We start from the raw sequence: 5,501 nt of genomic DNA, 5'->3' as shown, positions 1-5,501 counted from the left end.
TATTGGCAAGTTTTTCCGAACTTCCATATCACACTCTCCTCGAACCATACAACCACATGGGTTGTCTTCCTTTCATACAAGGATGCAAGACTTATCATAGTCTCAAAACTGCTCCCGCTTCTGAATCCTTGGGCGATTCTCCCCCACTTTGATTCAGCGAATGCCTTACAACATACCAAACTGGAAGAATTCCCAATCCTTCTCACCACCCATGACCATCTGCTAGAACTCACGCTTATTCGTGCTGGGGTTTCAACACCAGCTAATCCAAAAGATCACACAACTTATAAAAATCCGAATAAATCTCCGATAATAATCCGCTAAGCCCATGAAGCTCCGAATCTCATTTGGAGACTTCGGAATCTCCTACTGCATCACACTCTCTATCTTGACTAGATCGACTAAAACATCCTTCTGATTGACAAGGTGCCCAAGAAATTGCACCCCGCGCAACCAGAACTCAGAATTGGAGAACCTTGCGAAAATTATCTCCCTCCTCAAAGTCTCTAGCACCTCCCTCAGGTGCTTCTTGTGCTGCTCCTCAGTCTTGGAATAAATCAAGATGACGTACTCTCCCAATCCCGCAATCTGGGGAAGTGGTCTATCACTATTCGCTAATGCTTCTCATTATGCAATTGGCATATGAAATCTCTTAAAAATACAATTCAGACACAAACTGAGGATAACTTAGGGTTACACTTACTCAAACCTCTGGAACGAAAGGCTCCCTTGTGCAGCTTCCCACAAGTGCTGCACCGAATCTGGTCCTGTTGGTCTTTCGAAAGCTAATCTGAAATCTACGGTCTCCTCCCGAGACCCCTCACTATAAGCAACTGATTTGTTTCCCTCTTACCAATGTGCTCCAAGTCCATATCCCGCTCTCAAGCTCTAGAAGTCATATCATTCAGGGTCTTGCACCCCGAGATACTCATGATCTCCCTGCTATCATTCTACAGTATGTTCTGATAACTTTCCTTCTTCATTTCCTCATCTGTTGTATAATGTGGTACCATATAAGCTCTTTCCCGAGACTTAGCAGTGATCTCTGCCCCGGTCTCATTCGTCTGGTGGGGATCTAACAACTCTCGCGGTAACTGTTGCGCCTTAATCGCCTGGGCACACTCTGCTTAGAATCTGGTCTAAAAGTCATCTCATGACATATCATTAACTACATCATCACTCAACTCACCACCAACTTCTTCCTATCCATCTCGTGCTCTCCCCCGCTGGAGATAGGAATTAAGTCAGATCTTGTCTCCTTTCGAGACAACGTCTGGTATGAAAAGCGTTGGTGACATCTGCCAACCATCTGCTGCTAAAAATGGGGTCCTTAACCCCCACGACAATCTGAAGCCACACAAACTCTAAATTCTCGAAGCATCAACGTACGGGTCTCTATCATGACTATTATCTGTTAGAAATATGGTTTAGTGGCACTTGGATAATCACTTTCAAATCGAAGTATTTGGGTGGTACTCCCAAATCCTCAATTGGATAAGACTCAGATAAAATCAAAGAGAAAGAAAGAGAGAATGAGATGGTGTAATTTTCGTGAGTACCAGAAAACTGACTAAAATTGGTTGTATACATTCCTTGTCTAAAAAACTGTCAAAACTGTCATATAACAGTTTTCTCAACAGTCAAAACTGTTATAAATCCGGGTTAGGTATAAGGATTAATGCAAAGTCAAAACCGGGTCAAATATTCAAAATTTGGATTTTCTGATGCATTTTTAATACAGCAATATAACCCAAATAAAAAATTTCCGCACTGACCTGGCAGCTCGATCCCAGCTAGGGGCTCCGCCCCTTGGACCCCGCCAGGGGCTGCCGCCCCTTGGACCCCGCTCCCAAGGGCGCTGCCCCCGAACCCCCGTTCGTTCAGGGGTTTCGACCTTAAATGACAGTGTACTTTGATACTTGATCAAACTTAAACAAGTGTGTACTCAACACCTTCCTTACTTGTTTAATATTTATCAAGATCATTTTTAGTCAACAAAGTAATCCCATTACACTTAAATAACATTGATGATAACAAATCACCAACAAATCACCAACAAACCTCCCCCATTTAAGTGTAATCTTGATTAATTTAAAATGAAACATAACACCAACAAAACTGATGCATAAATGAAATATCGTGACGATTGAATGTCACATTAGTATATTATTCATTCCAAATATTCAAATATTAGGGTGTCACTAAGGATTGAACCCTTTCTATTCTAAGTGAATACATGAAGATAATGTACACAACAGTTTACATTCTCAAAGTTCTAACTTGACACTATATTTTACTAGCTTGTGTCCCATCCTTCAATAAGCATATCAAAGTCAAGTCCCAACTTCTTGAAGCAGCTAAACTTCATGCTTATATAGGTAGTTCTTTTGTCTTGCACCTGCAAATGCAATTTTTCAAAGAACTATTAAGAAATAATATTTCAACCTCCTTAACTTGCAATACTGAACACATACCTTGGGATGATAATAAAATGTGTTCCAATCTTCAAATATCAAGCTTTCCACATTGAATTCAGCATCTAATATTGCATTAGATGGGAATTGGGTATCTTAATATAAAAGATTTAAGTGGACTTTAAACCCATCCCTACAACCGCCTTGTGCACAAGATCTCTTGCTAACCCTTTGGTTAGATGATCAGCTAAATTCAACTGAGTTCTTACAAACTCCACAGATATCACACCAGTCATGATGAGCTCACGAATCATGCTATGTCTAACACCTAAATGTCTAGACTTTCCATTGTACACTTAACTATAAGCCTTAGCCAAGGTTGCAGCACTATCACATCTGATGGAAATGGTAGATATCGGCTTGGGCCATATTGGAATTTCATAAATCAAATTCCTTAGCCACTCAGCTTCTTTACCAGCAGCAGACAAAGCAACAAATTCAGACTCCATGGTTGAGTTAGTAATACAAGTCTGTTTCTTAGATGCCCAAGAAATGGCACCTCCTCCAAGAAGAAACACCCAACCACTAGTAGAGGAGTGATCCTCTAAGTTGTTAATCCAGCTGGCATCTGAATAACCTGCTAAAACAGAAGGATATCCACTATAAGTCAAACCATAATTCATGGTCCCTTTTAAGTACTTAAATACTCTACTCACAGCTTGCCAATGATGTGAACTAGGATTACTAGTATATCTACTAAGCCTTCCCACAACATATGCTATATCAGGCCTAGTACTAGTCATGGCATACATAAGGCAACCAATAGCCCTTGAGTATTCTAATTGAGACACTGGAGATCCTTTATTAGGTAGAAGCTTAAGACTAGGATCTATAGGAGTGCTAACAGGAGAACAATTCTCAAAGTTAAACTTTTTCAATATCTTCTCAATATAATGAGATTGAGAGATTGAAATCCCATTGTTTCCTTTTCTAATTCTTATACCAAGAATTACCTCAGCCTCCCCCATGTCTTTCATATCAAAACTAGATGATAAGAATTTCTTGGTTTTATCAACTTCTTCTAAATCAGTACCAAAAATCAACATATCATCTACATATAAGCAAATCATGACTCCTTTACCAAAAGTATCAAATTTGCTATATACACACACTTGTCAGCTTGGTTTAATGCAAAACCATTAGACAAGACAACTTCATCAAACTTTTGATGCCATTGTTTTGGTGCTTGTTTCAAACCATATAATGATTTCTTCAACTTGCACACTTTATGTTCATTTCCAGGCATCACAAACCCTTCAGGTTGTTTCATGTATATTTCCTCATCCAAGTCACCATTCAAGAATGCAGTTTTCACATCCATTTGGTGAATCACAAGATTATGTATAGCTGCAAGAGCTAATAATAATCTAATAGTAGAAATTCTGGCAACAGGAGCATAAGTATCAAAGAAATCAATGCCTTCCTTTTGTCTAAAGCCTTGGATAACCAATCTGGCTTTATACTTATCAATTGTGCCATCCACCTTCATTTTTCTTTTGAGGATCCATTTACATCCTAATGCCTTGCAACCAGGAGGTAAATTAGCCAATACCCAAGTATTGTTATGCATGATAGAATCAATCTCATCATGAATGGCCTCTTTCCAGAAATGAACATCCCTAGAAGCCATAGCTTCACTGAAAGTCTTTGGATCCTCTTCAATATTAAAACAATATTGATATTGAGAAATAGTCACATTCCTTATTCCTTCAACTAAATATAGTTGAAAATCAGATCCAAAAGACTTAGCTTTTCTAACTCTTGTGCTTTTCCTAAGTTCAGGTACAGAACTTGCACCACCAGAAACATCTTCAGCTTTAGTAGTACTCTTGCTGGAAGATTGATGAATCATGTCCCTTGGTCTAGGTATAGATGTAAATCTTTCTTCATCAAAGATAGCATCTCTTGACTCTATCACTGTGTTTACAGACACAGAGTCATTAGATTCTAAAACATAGAATCTATATGATTTGGAATGCTCAGCATATCCAATAAAGATACAATCTATACCTCTTTCACCCAATGTTTTCTTTTTAGGTTCAGTGAGTCTTACAACTGCTCTACAACCCCAAACTTTGAGATAACTCAAATTTGGTACCTTTTTACACCAAAGTTCATAAGGAGTATTCTTACTCCTTTTATTTGGAGTTCTATTCAAGATGTAACATGCAGTTAACATTGCCTCACCCCAAAACCCTTCACTTAAACCAGAATATGACAACATGGAACTAACCATTTCTTTCAAAGTCCTATTCTTCCTTTCATCTACACCATTTTGTTGTGGTGTATATGGAGCTGTGGTTTGATGTATTATTCCAGTTGATTCAAAATAAACTGGATCATAATACTCACCACCTCTATCAGTACGCAATACTTTTATTGATTCATTTTTATGAAGCTCAACTTGTTGTTTATAAATTTTAAATTTATCAAGTGCTTCATCCTTAGAATGTAACAAATAGACATAACAATATCTAGATGCATCATCAATAAAAGTAATAACATACTTCTTGTTTCCAAGGGAAGGTGTTGCATGGAAATCACATAAATCACTATGTATAAGATCCAACACCTTGCTTTCCCTAACAACATCCTTGAAAGGTTGCCTAGTGATTTTAGTTAGCATGCATGTTTTACATTTTTCATTATTTTGCATATCAAAAGCAGGAATTAAACTCATTTTAGACATGTCTTTTAATCTCTTATAATGAATGTGTCCTAGTCTAGCATGCCATAATTCAGATTTGTAAAAATTATTGCTAGTACTACTAGAAGCCATGCAAATAGAATTATCACTAGAAGGATAATTAATATTAAGCCTAATCATTCCATTACATATATATCCAAATCCTATAAAAGAAACATGTCTTGACAAGATATACTTGTCACTTTCTAACACTTGTTTGTAACCATAATTATTTAATACAATTTCAGACACGAGATTCTTACGAATCCCTGGAACATATAAAACATTGTTTAAACACAAACATTTCCCAGAAGTAAAAGTAAGTAAAACAGATCCTATGC

The sequence above is a fragment of the Lactuca saligna genome, chromosome 4 (assembly GCF_052625555.1).
Source record: "Lactuca saligna cultivar CGN05327 chromosome 4, ASM5262555v1, whole genome shotgun sequence".
Taxonomy (NCBI): Eukaryota; Viridiplantae; Streptophyta; class Magnoliopsida; order Asterales; family Asteraceae; genus Lactuca; species Lactuca saligna.
The sequence above is the reverse complement of the archived record's forward strand: the minus strand, read 5'-3'. Positions refer to the sequence as shown.